The following is a 15,121-nucleotide window of genomic DNA, read 5'->3' as shown; positions in this document are numbered from 1 at the left end:
TGCCCAAGGTCACATAGTTAATAAATGTCTGAGACCAAATTTTTCCTCAGGTCTTCCTTATTTCAGGCCAGGCGCTCTAACCACTGCGCCACCTAGCTGACCCTGTAACATACAGACACATCAAACAAAAGAACAATATGACAGCAAGTATGAAAAAACTAATTGATAAAAATCAATATTTTTGTTCATTTAGGGCTAAACAAGTTGTTGTTCAATCATATCCAATTGTCTGTGACCCCTTTGGGGTTTGTGTTTGTTTTTGGCAAAGATACTAGAATGGTTTTGCCATCCCTTCTCTAGTGGATCCAGTAAATCCATTATGCTAGCTGATCAAAGGTTAACCAGGGTCACACATCAAAGAAGTGTCTGAGACTGAATTTGAAATCAGGTCTTCCTAACTTGAAACTCAGTGGTCTATCCCCTGAGCCCCTAACCGGCTGCCTCTAAACAAGACTTTATTTCTTTTCTAACCTGTGATTTCAACAGTGTAGCAAATTTCCTTCACCAATGAGAATTGGCCCCTTCTGAAAGGAAGTCATAGAGCTTTACCTAAGTGACTGATAAATTAAATGGCTCATCCAAAATCACACAGACAATATGTATCAGAGGTAGGACTCAATCGCAGGTCTTTCCGATTCCATAGCCAAATTTCTATCTATTATACCATACTATCTACAGTATAAAACTATAGTTATTTTTTTTTCTTTTTGAAACATTCTCACATTGTTCAAGGAACATTGGAAAAGGTAAAGCTAAGGGCAAAAGATTTAAAATGAGGGAACAAAAGAATCAAAAGCAGTGAAGGCGAAAGAATTGAATTAGTATTTCTGGCACTAACAACCATATTTCCTCATTATCAGATCAATTACTCCAATGGTTAAATAATATAGAAAAAAAGCTCCTAGATAGAAGGGAGTGGCAGGAAAAGTCCTAGAGAAGAATTATTATCTGGTCAGGACTGAAAAGGAGTAGTCAGATAGAAAAAAAAATGAAGTTGAGAAAAATGCTAGTTCTTCTCAATCATTAACATTGAGTGAGGCAGCAATGAACTAATAGGTAACTTAAATGAAGCAGATCTGATCAGAGCTGGTAGAGCAAGCCATCGGGACTATGCAGGCTACTATATAAAAAAAATTAAAGATGATCCCTATAAAGACTTAGCCTGAAACATGGCAATATCCACTTTTCTTCACTGTACACATATTTTGAAATGATGAAGGCTCTGGATCAACAACCTGAACTTTCATTTCTAAACCTAGGCAGAGGTCCTGTTTACCTCAAGTTTTAGGACTGGACTCAATTTAGCTCCTTTTGGTATAAATCAAGGGGTAAAACTTCTCTCATATATGACAGAATATGTCAATCCAAAAACTAGAAAAAGGGTCTATACCTGTGATTTCATTGATTAAGGGAACTCTCTAAATAAGGAAACATCCTGTACCAGGGAAGGTCAGCACTTTAAAAAAAACACTTTAAAAAATGATGATATAAAGGAAGTCAAGCCACAGCTTAATCTTAAAGGCAAAATGTTAGAGGTTTCAATATCTATCAGCTCAGACTGTATATAAAAGACTATAGTCTTAGTCGCTTTAGAGCAATGTGTCAAACTCAAATAGAAACTACAGCCATGGCCACTAAACTGTACATATGCAGACTGCACATTCACATAGAAAATCACATATTAACATCATCTATGTTCCATTATATTTTTATTTTGTTAAATATTTTCCAATTACATCATTTTATTGTGGTTCAGGTCTCACTTGGGAATGTTGCAAGACACAGTGCTGCTCACTGCCAGGTGTTCAACACTTCTGCCCTAGGACACTGAAAGTTTTGGTGACTTGCCCAGGATCACAAAGCCAGTATGTGATAGAGGTAGGACCAGACCTTCTGGGTTCTGAAGACAGCTTTCTACCCAGTATTCTACACTGCCTCTATGCCAAGTAGAAACTGGTTTTGTTTTTTTGTCATAACAAGTGAAAGCTGTGGCAAGTTTAGAGTCTTCAAACCCACCTTCAATAATGACACTTGTTTAGAGATCCCTCTGGATCATACTCAGTATGATTATGTTTACTGCAGTGCTGGAGTACAAAAAAAAATAAAATAAAATTCCATGAATAATTTGATTTAAAGTTGGAAGAATTCTTGTCATGCCACTAGAATAAAAGTTGATTAAAATAACTCTAACCAGGACTTCTCTTTGGAAGGCCAAAATGATTTTGACTGTTTCTTTCATTCCTATGATCCTAATCAGATTCAAAAAAGCCAAGGCTGATCCAGTGGATACCACTGGCTATTTATGGCCTCTAAGATTTAACTTGCATTACAGCGAACTATTTTTAAAAATTCAAAACTTCATCAGAAAACAATAAGCAAAGTAGAAATATATGTTTAAAAATCTAGGTTGAAATAAAGACAACTTAAACACTGAAGTAGAAACTATTGTTTTCTTAGACAAAGAAGTCTTCAACCATTGTATTTCCAATGTTTCCAACCAATCTGATGGCAACAACTATAAGGCTGTCAGAGAATAAAGAAGGGCAGAGGAGGAAAAGAGTATACTTGAAATTAAACCAAATCTACCCACAAACTTTCTGAGAGAGGTCTTGAGTCAAATCAATCATTGAGCTTTTAATTTAGCATCTACCTTGTACTAGAAACTATGTTAAGCAAAAAAGAAACCTTCTTGGTCCTTGTGGATTATATAATCTAGCCAGAGTAGGGATTATGTACATTCATACTAAATAAATAGAAGACAATTTGAGGGGAAGGTACTAGAGGATGGGGAACGGGAAGGTGGGGGTGAGGAAGTGAGAAGCAGTTCAGGAAAGTTTCCATGAAGAAGGAGGCACTTAGCTGTTTCTGTCTTAAAGCAGATTAGGAACTCTAAGAGACAGAGATAAGGATAGAGTGGATTCCAAGCATTTAAAACAGCCAGTATAAAGGCACAGAGATGGAATATGGAATACACTAAGAAAGCCAGTGTGAATGGATTGTAATGTGCATAGAGGGAATTGCTGTGTAAGAAGTCTCTAATGGTAAGGAAAGGGCCAGATTTGGAGGAGTTTCAAATACCACATAGACGAGTTTCTATTTAATCCAAAGGGTTAATAGGGAACCATTAAGGTTATTGAGCAGGAGAGTTGCATGTTCAGACTTGAGTTTTTGGAAAAATAATTTTGGTAGCTATGTAGGTGTTAGACAGGAAGGGAAAAAGACTTGAGATAATTCATCAATATAAATGAAAAAGAAACAGTCCAAAATGGTAGCATAAGTACTATTTTACTGGACTAAAAACTAGTTACCTTTACAGACTGTCATGTCAATATCCAGGTTTTTAAAGATTATCTAGTCCTGACAGAAAAACAATACTTTTATTACAAATTATTTTTGTCATTCTCATGATCATTTAATATTCTACACTTAAATACATTGTATATCAAAATACAATACCAAAGCCAATGAGATACGTGTCTTAGGATTTAGTACCACCCATCTATTTTAAATGATTAGTACTAACATAATTATAGTAAATATTATACATGTGATTAATAATAATAATAAATCATTTAGCTTATGTACTGATACAAATTGTGCAAGTACAGAAATGCTTATGGTGGCAGGCTTAATTTCCTGAACTTTTTTAAAAAAAGAGAACTGAATAACATTTAACTACTGCTTTAATTCTTTCTTTGAGGTTTTCTCAGATTTTAATTTGAGGATTTCTATCTCCAAGTATCATAGCTTGTGGGGTTTTGCTTTCACCTTTATAAAAAAAAATGAATGATGATATAAAGGAAGCCAAGCCACAGCTTAATCTTAAAGGCAAAATGTCAGAGGTTTCAATATCTATCAGCTCAGACTGTATATAAAAATAAATGCTAAAGTGCTCAAAGGAAATGGAGGAAAGACTAGCAAGGTACTTGATTAGCTATTGTCTATGACCACATGGATTATAAAAATAAGCAGTGAAGCATAACAATAATAATAATAATAATAATAATAATAATAATAACTTATACAGTGTTTCAATGTTTGAAAAACGCTTTTAGAAATATTAACTCATTTTATTCTCACCAAAGGCAGCTTAATAGTCCACTGAATAGAGCATTAGGGCTGGAGTCAGGAAGATGCAATTTCAAATCCAGTCTCAGGCACTTACTAGCTGTGAGACCCTGGGCAAGTCACTTAACTTCTATTTGCCACACTTTCCTTAACTGTAAAATATGGGTAAAAAATAGCCCTATTTGAAAGGGCTGTTGTGAAGATTAGATGAGATAATATTTGTAGGGGGGAAAAAGAATCAGTGTAGTCCCTGATAAATAGTAGGTGTTATATAAATGCTTATCCTCTTCCTCTTTCCCTCACAATAGCCCTGAGAAGTAGGTACTATTATAATCCTCCATTTACAGATGGGGAAAAACTAAGGAAGTTAAGTGACTTGTCCAAGATAACAAATTAGTAAGTTTCTGAAACCAGAATTCAACTCATTTTCCTGACTAAAATTTAGTACACTATCCACTGCACCACACACACACACACACACACACACACACACACATATATCTCAAAGCGGCTATACGCCATTATTGTTCCTCCCTCCTACACACACATATGCACACACACACACACACACACACACACACACACACATACACACCCCTTCAGGTGGAGGGTTATTGTTGCTGTTTTGCATATTCACTGAATAAAAACTTCATTTGTCTTCACCAACAAAGAAATGATCAACACCAGCACATTCAATCACAAAGTCTTTGAGTAACTTTCTGCCTTCCTACATAAGAAGGAATGTCATTAAAATCCTATTTTTAAATCCTAAAGATCAGGGAATATTTAAAACTATTCCTTTGAAATCTGCATGCTTCCTGAACCTAGTCAGATCAGTAAAGCTAATGGGGAAGAATATGCAAACAACTATGTGTAAACAAAATATATACAGATAAATTTGAAATAATCAACAGAGGGAAGACATTAGAATTAAGAGAGATCAGGAAGGATCTCCTATAGAAAGCGAGATTTTAGTTAGCATTTGAAGGAGGCCCAGAGGAGGGGATGAGGAGGAAAAGCATTCCAGGTTCAAACCTGGGGGACAGGCAATGAAAATATCTGAGAGTTTGGTGATGGAATGTCTTGTTTAGGGAAGCCAGCAGAACTTCTGACCAGAAATAATAAATCTTGATTATGACCAGCAAGCTACAACGAAAAGGCTCCATTTCTATTTAGGTCTAAAGGCCTGTGCCTTTTTTTAATTAGAATTTAGACTATACAAATAAAAGATCTTGCAGTTCTGGGATTATATTTTAGAAGATGATCAATATATAAAAGTATACACACCTGATATGTATGATAATTTTTCAAGGCAAAGAACAGATGAAATGATTATCTAATATTCTGTACTTATGATGGAACTTTTGTAGTTTCTTTTTTTAATTTTTCAATTTTTTAAATTTTCAGTTACAAATTCTCTTTCTCCCTCCACCCTCTTCTCCACTTATTGAGATGGTAAGAAATAATACAGGTTATACATACAGAATCATGATAAATTTATTTCCACATTAGCCATGTGTAAGGTGGAAAGTTCCCAGGATCTGCTGAACTCAGAATTCCCCCTCAGTGTGAGAAAAGTATCTTGCTGGTGGCTGTCAAGATCCTTTGCCCAGTACCACAAGGAATGCCAGGAATGATTTCCTGAAATAGGTGAAGATCAAGTCAAGGTTGAAGGACCCTAATATAACTTGCCTATTAGGGGTGTGGGTGCTGGATGACCCCCTCTGTATGACTACTGACTAAATGGAGTATGGTGACCTTAAGCAGTTCCTCAGTGTCCACCAATTAGAGAACAAAGCTGTAGACAGGAAGCTCAGGAAGCTCAGGAGATGGGAGAGCTATTCATGGCAGCTCAGATCACCTCTGGTATGTGATACCTTGCCACACTCAATTTTGTGCACCAGGATCTAGACACAAGGAACTGCTTGGTGGGTGAGCATTTCACCATCAAAATCACTGACTTTGGAATGAGCCAAAAACTCTGTGCTGGGGATAATTACTATGTGCAGGGCTGAGCTAGGCTACACATCAGATAAATGTCTTAGGAGTACATTCTCATGGAAAAGTTCACAACAGCCAGTGATGTGTGGGCCTTTGGAGTGACCTTATGGGAAGTTTTGGTGCTGTGTCAAGCTCGGCCCTTTGGGAAGCTTATTGATGAGCACATTATTGAGAATATTGGGAAGTTCTTCATGGACTAAGGCCAGCAGGTGTACCTGGCCCACCCTGATGCCTGCCTTCTGTAATTCTATGAACTGATGCTTCAGTGTTGGAGCTGAGAACCAGAGGAATGACCTCTTTTCCCCAGCTGCACTAATGTATGACAGAAGATGCTCTTAATATGGTGTGAATCTTGGCACCTACTCTTCAATCACCTACCATCCTTCCTGACAAGACTCAATGATGGAGACACCAGCTGTACCTGGAGAAGAGGGTACAGTTCTCCTGTTCCTCTCATCCCCCTCTTAACTCTTTTGTTCATTCCTATATCTTCTGGCCCCCATCCCCATAGTCTCCACTGTGCCATCTCTCCTCCTTTCCTGTCTCTTCTCTGTCGAACACCAATGGAGACAGAGGAAAAAAACTAATCTCAAGCAAGCTGTGTCTTTTCTTCTCTTCCCTTTTTTGTCCTTTCTTTCAAAACCCCTTGTTTTTCTCCCTGCATCTCTTTCCCTCTTTCCTGGTTTGTCTCTCCTGTTCCCCACCCACCCAGCTGACCCTGGGATTGGGATTCCTCTGATCTCTAGCAATCTTCAAAGTAAGGGAGAGCATATATTGGGCAGACACTGAACATGGCCCACTGTGCCAACTGAGCCCCACTGGAAGACACTGGTTCTAAGAGAGATGGCCGTAACCCCCACAAGTCCCTCTCTCTGTCACATACTGGACATAACTGGCTGAGAATTAGGGGAGGGGAGGGTCTAGAGAGGACAGAAAGTGGGGATGGATATTCTCTATCACTTCCTCTGGAATAATCTCTGAGCTCTATCACTTACTTTTCTCCACCTCCCAACACACTGGACTTGGGGGTTCATTCACCCCTATTTCTCTAATTGTCCCCATCTTCCCCAACCCCTTCCCCCATACAATAGTTAGTGCTTGTCTGGGTCTGTAAGCTTCTTTGGAATAAATATTTTGGCTTGGGAGGAGTGAGGCAGGGGGAGGGAATGTATCTGGCCCCTGAGTTAGATGTCTTTATTATTGATATTTCTTTGAGTTTTTTATAATCCACTTGGGGTTTGTACATTGAGGGGAGGGGGAGAGACACAAATTTTTACACTGATATATGAACCTAGTTGGAGGCAATTTTAATCCTCTGCAATAGGCAGGTAATAAAGGTTGAGGTTTTTTTTTAAAGGAAGAAAAATAAAGGAAAAATATATGCTTCAATCTACGTTTTGAGTGCATAAGTTCTCTACCTAGAGGAAGATAGGATTTTTCATCATTATTCCTTTGGCACTGTGGTGGATCATTGTATTACAAAGAGTTACCATGTCTTTATAGATGTTTATCATTACAATATGGACGTTACTATGCACAATGTTCCCATGGTTCTGCTCATTTCACTTTGCATCAGTTCACATAGATCTTCCCAAGTTTTTCTGAAATGATCCTGCTCATCACTTATCTCAGCACAATAGAATTCTATTACATTCATATGCCATAATTTGTCCAGTCATTCCTCAATTAAGGGTCATTCTTTCATTTTACAAATTCTTTTTTATCACAAAAAGAGGTGCTATAAATATTTTTGTACATATGGATCCTTTTCCTTTTTCTTTGATTTCTTTAGGGTATAAACGATACTATTAGCAGTATTTCTGAGTCAGAGGTATGCACAATTTTATATCCCTTTGAACATTGTTCCAAATTGTTCTCCAGAATAGAGTTCACACCTCCACCAATAGTATATTAGTGTACTTTTTTCCCCCTAACATTTCTGCCAACGTTTGTCATTTCCTTTTCTGTCATCATGGCCAATTTAATACATTTGAGGTGATACTACAGAATTATTTTAATGTGATAGCTCTGATTTCTTTTTCTGAAAACTGTCTGTTTATGTCCTGTGACCATTTATCAATTGCAAAATGATTCTTTTTATATATATATATATATATATATATATATATATATATATATATATATATATATATACATACACACATTTGGCTCGGTTGTCCTTGTATTGGGGAAGCAAAACCTTAATGAGAGAAACTTACTGTTAAAAAAAAAAATCCCATTTCCTGCTGTCCTGCATTGGCTTTGTTTGTGGGGGAGGAAACTTTTTAATTTTACGTAATCAAAATTACCTATTTTAACTCCAGTGAACCTCTCTATCTCTTGTTTGGTCATAAATTCTTCCCCTATCCATAGATCTACAGAGTTATTTCTTCCATGCTGCCCGAATTTGCTTATGATATCACCCTTTATGTCTAAATCATTTGAGCTTTTCTTGGTATATTGTATGAGATGTTGGTCTGCGCCCAATTTCTGCCAGATTACTTTCTAATTTTCCCAGCGATTTTCATCAAATAATGAGTTCTTGCCCCACTAACTGAGATCTTTGGATTTATCAAAACTAGGTTATTGTGCTCACATACTCCCTATTTTGTATACCTAATCCATTCCATTAATAAACCTTTCTATTTCTTATTCAGTACAATATTTTTTATCACACTGTGGTATAGTCTGAGATCTGGTATTGCCAGGCCCCTTTCCTTCACATTTTTTTTCATTGAATCCCTTGATATTCTTGTCCTTTTGTTCCTCTAGTTTGAATTTTGTGACTCTTCTTCTAGCTCTGTAAAGTAATTCTTTATTAGTTTGATTAGCATAGCATTGAATAAGCAAATATGTATGAATTTCTCTTTAAAAAATATTTTGATGGTCCACATGATTCACTACTAAGGTGAGATCAAATAACTATAAATATAAAGTCCTACACCTGGCTTCAAAAAATTAACTGCTCAAGTATAAAATGGGGAAGGAATGGTTATATAAATCATAGGATCAGATATTTTTGAACTAGAAAGAGCCACAAAGATCATGTAGTCCAATTCCCTCATTTAACTTGTAGAATGTACTGAGGGCCAAAGAAGTCACAATTAAAGTATTAGAGCCAGGATTTAAATTCAGATTCAGTGAATCTCAACACAGTGCTCTTTCCACTTTACAACAGTTTACTTAACAACAATTTATGTGAAAAGATCTGAGTTTTTTTCCCTAAATTCTGCAAGCTAAATATAACACAGCAGTGTGATACTGAAGTCAAAAAGCTAATATGATCTTAGACTGACCTGAAGGTCCAGAAATAAAAAAGTGAAATAATTGGCTTACCATATTCTCTATACATAGGATATTTTTCTGCAGTGCCCACTTTTCAGGTACAGCATTAACAAAGTGGAACACCTTCAGAGCAGGTCACACTATACAAGAATTAGTTGAAGATATTGAGAATGCTTACCCTGAAGAGAATACTTAGCCACACCTACAAAAAGTAGTCCTGCAGAGACACACACAGAATAAAAAAAGAAATAGGGGTAGCAATCCTGATCTTAGACAAAGTAAAAGCAAAAATAGACCTAATTAAAAGAAATAAAGGAGACTGCATCTTGCTAAAAAAAAAAAAAAGGTACCATAGATAATGAAGCAATAAAATTAGAAGAGCAAGGAATAGTCTGCCTGTCAGATCTATGGGGAAGGGAAGAATTCATGACCAAACAAGAGATAGAGAGCATTACAAAGTGTAGAATAGATAATTTTGATCATATCCAGTCGAAAATGCAACCAAGATTACAAAGAAAACAGAAAACTGAGAAACAATCTTTAAAGCAAGTTATCTCTGACAAAGGCCTCATTTCTCAAATATATAGAGAACTGAGTCAAAATTATGAGACTACAAGCCATTCTTCAACTGATAAATGGTCAAAGGCTATGAACAGGCCATTTTTAGATGAAGAAATCAAAATTATCTATAGGCATATGAAGAAGTGCTCTAAATCACTTTTGATTAGAGAAATACAAATTTAAACAACTCTGAAATACCCCCCCACACCAATAAGATTGGCTAATATGACCCAAAAAAAGGAAAATGATAAATGTTGGAAAGAATATGGGAAAATTGGGACACTAATTGTCCCACTCTTGGTGGAGTTGTGAACTGATACAACCATTCTGGGGAGCAATTTTGAACTATGCCCAAAGAGCAACCAAACTGTACATACCCTTTGATACCAGGTCCCTAAAGAGATTTTTCTAAAAAGTGAAAAGCACCTACATGTGCAAAAATATTTATTGCAGCCCCTTTAATGGTGGCAAAATATTGGAAAATGAGGGGATGCCCATCAATTGGGGAATAGATAAACAAGCTGTGGTATATGCACTATTGTGCATATACTATTGTGCAAAAAGACCTGATAAACGGGAATATTTCAGAAAACATTAAAAAATAAAAAACCCTGGAAAGACTTGTACAAACTGATGAAAAATGAAATGAGCAGAACCCAAGAAAACATTGCACATAGTATCAGCAATACTGTGTGATGATCGACTATGAATGACTCAGCTCTTCCCAGCAGCTCAATGATCCAAGGCAAGTATAAAGGACTCACAAAGAAAAAGGCTATCCACATCCAGATAAAGAACTGATGGACTCTGAGTGCAGATCAAAGCATATTTTTTCACTTACTTTATTCTTTCTCTTAGTTTTTTTTAATGTTTCTTCTTCCACAACTGTGACAAATAGGGAAATATGTTTTGCACAATAGCTCATGTATAACTATATCAAACTGCCTGCCATTTTCAGAAGAGGGAAGGAAAGGGAGGAAGGGAGAAAAATTTGGAATTCAAAATCTTATAAAAATGAATTCTAAAAATGTTCTTGTTATGTAATTGGGGAGGAATAAAATACTATTTAAATGATAGATACAGATACATAGATAGAGAGATAGATAGCTATTTTCAGCAATTTATCTACATGATAGTTTGACCATCTATACTAAACATGGATAGAAAAGGACTTAAAAATGAAAAATACAACTAAAATAAACAACACATGGGGGGAAATGTTTATCTCTGAAAGCAATTTTTATATAATTTAAGGGTTTGTCCAGATTTAATAGCTTTCTTCCTCTCCCAATCCAACTAGCCAGTATGAACATTTTTTGCATATAAGAATTACACATTTTAAGATAGTTTTTCTGCATATTATCATAAATATTTTACTTGAAGAATACTGTTTTCCTCTAAACACAATGATGTTTCATGATCAGGGAATGAAGCACATAAACTCTCATGGGTAAAATCCGTTTCACTTCTGAATTCTGCTATCCCCAGCACCTAGTGTAATGGCTAGAAGGTGGTGCTTCATAAAAGCTTGTTGGAGGATTGATTAGTTGATTGATCTGTATGTAATTTCTAGGACTTAAAGTCACATTTGCATCTTCCAGATCCCTGGCACTGAGAAAATGCACTCTTCCTGACTCATTACTTTGCATTAGTAGAAGTAAAGCTAATGAAACTCCCTGATATCATGAAAACAACCTTCACCTGGGAGTCCAGAGACCTGGGTTCTGGTCTTAGCTCTGTCACTAAATAGCTATCTCTTTGAACAAGTCCTTTAATCTCTCTGAGCTTCAGTTTTCTAATTGCTTAATGGGGAATTGTCTGAGGAGCCCCCAGACATAGGAGCGTGCATAAACATTTGGCCTGACATACTGAGACTGATTCAAGAAATCTGTGATGACGTGGAATGGAGGAGTCTGTAACTACACTTCAGAGCAGGTATTCTGTAACTGTTTCCTATCCATTCGCCTTGTGAGGAAGAAAGGCCTTTCATGGATCATTCTTTGAGATTGTGCTCCTCACCAAACTTCCAGCCAACTCTGGTATGGACTCCAGTTCTTGGAACCTTAGTACTCTTCTAACCTTCCTAAGTTTACAAGGTCATGTCCTAGTCCATTCTATCTTCAACCCTCATTTACCTAAAAGTAGAAAAGAATGAAACACAAGTACAAACAATAAAACAATTGTATTATGTGTTCATAACTTCATTTCTACCGGGTAAAGCCAGTAGATTGCTGGTGTTCTGCCCACATATCAACTTAAGCAGTTATCATATTGTTCATCAGAGTAAATCACTTTGGTCAGTTACTACCTTGTGTATACATACTTAGTTCTAGTTTGGCAGGCAACGTACACATCTTTCTTAACACAGAATACGTGATGAGGAAACAATTGCACAATGCCTGTGCATGTTCTAAAGTAGAGATTTGGGCCCCTTCAAGCAAAAAATAATATAGATTTTTGCTGTCTGTCTCATCACACTCCCACCTTTGCACATGCTACAAGTCTTGGTCTTCATTCATCAATCCTTCCATTATATCTGTAAAATGAGTAGATTGAGCAAGAAATCTCTTAAAAGTTCCCATTCAGTTCTAAAGACATGTGTTACTAGGGTTTCCCAGTATCTTTTTTTTTGGTATCTTTTTCTTACCACCACATTCTCATCCTTGGTCTGGAGTCTATTAAGAGAGAGAAGTAGACTTCTAACAGAACTGTCACAGGTTTTTGGCTCAGTCTGGAGAGAAGGGGGATTTTTTCTCACTCCTGATCTTAATTCCTGGCATCACACTTAGAAAATCATTCACTTTAGCTTCCCTGCAAGCATTTATTTATTTGATTCTTTGGTTGATTGGTTGGTAGTTTTCAAGATTGAGTCTCCCTGTATCTTCTAGGCTGGAAGTTCAGCGAACACTAATAGATCCATTCCCACTGTTAATTGACAAGGAAGCTTTGAATCACTGGGCATCCCACTTGGGCTTGTTTACCCCTCCCCCAGGCAACCTAATGGCTTTCCATTCTCAAGGGTTCACCATATTGGTCCTTGACTTACTGTGGGTATCCATTGACTTTGTCCCTCATATAACTCTGGACTCACAATCTCAAGAGACCCACCGGCTTCAGCCAGGATTACAGGAATGTACCACATGTCTCACAAACCAGTTTAACATCGAGTCTCAAGTCAGAAGTTTTTGAATTCTTGACTGAGGTGTCTATACCTTTTAAAATTTATGAAGGATTTTAATATTTCTGAAAGTAAGCTGATTTTTGGTTTTGCTTGGTTATTTTTTTCCAGTTTATTTATTTACAAAATATTAATGAAAGAAAACATCATGTATTTAACAAATGAGGTTTGGCTAGAAAGTAACTCTTAAAATGCTTTGAATCTGCTATTTCTTTAACTTGAACACAATACCTTCAAACACAAAAAGCCAACTGCCACTGATGTAGATGGTGAAAAAATAAAAGGGTAAGACATTAGGAATCTTGACTTTCTCTCTGACAAACATTAATAAATACAGAAGTTTCCATTGTTATCTATTTTATTTCCTAGATATGGCAGAGCAAGTCAAGTAGGTGACTAGTTTCTATAGATCTCTGCAAGAAAAACTAAAATGATCAACTTCAGGCTGCTAATCCTGCACTGGATCAAAGTCCCCTCAGGGAAATATTTATGTTTTACTAGTTTACTCAGCTCTAAGGATCTGCAGATATCCTCTGTGATTTTGACTGAAGGAAACACTGATGCCAGAGCTGAAGCTTGTGATTTAATCATAGAGGCATTTCAGCCTCTAGCAATCCTATCTCCTCAGAAATCAATAACTACACTTTCAGTTATATTAGAGAATTTTTTTATTTTTCCACCTGACCAAGATATCAATTTGTATATGTTCTATTGTCTGACTTTCTAGTTGACAGTTTGAGATGCTGGTACCTGACTCGATGATTCAGTTTAAAAATCCTTTTTCGAGGATGAATTTCCCTGTCATCATCATCACTACTACCACCACCACCACCACCATCATCATCATATATTGATTAATATACTCCTTCTCCAAAACACTGGAACGCTCTACAGATTATCCAGGAAGCATACAAAAAGATCCCTTCTCTTAGCATCCAGAATTTATAGCCTTTACCAGGCACCTCTAGGACTGAGCAAAATAATCATCAGAAAGCAGTGCCATGCTTCTCTGGGTAGGAGAATGAAGAGCCAGCAGAACTAATTCAAATAGCCTTCCAAAGCAGGAAAGAATATGTCCCAGATGTTACAATGCCAAAAACTACAAATGAGTGTGCATGGTCAAGACCTAAATTCTGTAAATATTAAGTCTAGTTCATTCCCTCTTAATTATTTCCCATTTATGTTGTACATAGCTTGTCTCTATATATGTGTTTGTTTGTTGTCTCCTCCATTAGATTGTGAGCTCCTCAAAGGCAGGGACTCTTTTGCCTCTTTTTGTCTCAGTGCTTTGCTCAGTGCCTGGCACATAGTAGATATTTAGACAAAATCAAATATTCTCTTCCTTCAGGGAGCTTATCAAGGAACCATTTTACAGGAAGAGCATTTTAGTCTAAACCATACTTTCATATGCAGTATCTTACTTTTGACAACCCCCATAGTTGGTTAAGTTAAATGACTTGCCCAAGGTCTTATGAATGGTAAGTAGCAGAGCCAAAACTGAATAACCAGTTCATATACTGTGTCATCTTCTAATAAGCTATTAGAAGTAAGGGATTATATCTTGTTCAACCTTGTTTCACTTCCCACGCTTAGCACAGTATCTACCAAAGATCACTTAATAAATATGTGTGGATTAACCCTAAATAATGGTCTTGCAAGATCATAACTTGAGATAGAAAGACTGTATAAAACATTCCAAGTAAAGGAGTCATCCAAAATGTAAAATGAAAAGACCTTATTCAGTTGTTACATTGGAAATCTATTAACCGAAGTAATTTGCCTAAATTAGAAGCCTTCACAGAATTACAATTACTTTCCATCTCCTTGGTCAGCTCTGCTATCATTATCTGTACACTTAAGAATGAAAGTGTTAGGTAAGGTTAGAATTCAAAGGTGGAGAAACAAATATGCAGGGGAATTAACTCATGTCCACAAGTGCTGAACTGTTTCTGAAATGACCCCTTTTAAAGGCATGTGTCATTTGTTCCCAGTGCAGATTGGCACTTGAGATTCAAAACACTCATTCTG

The sequence above is a fragment of the Phascolarctos cinereus genome, unplaced genomic scaffold (genome assembly GCF_003287225.1).
Source record: "Phascolarctos cinereus isolate Bilbo 61053 unplaced genomic scaffold, phaCin_HiC Scaffold_7;HRSCAF=346, whole genome shotgun sequence".
In the NCBI taxonomy this organism is placed as follows: domain Eukaryota; kingdom Metazoa; phylum Chordata; class Mammalia; order Diprotodontia; family Phascolarctidae; genus Phascolarctos; species Phascolarctos cinereus.
Note: the sequence above shows the minus strand (reverse complement) of the source record.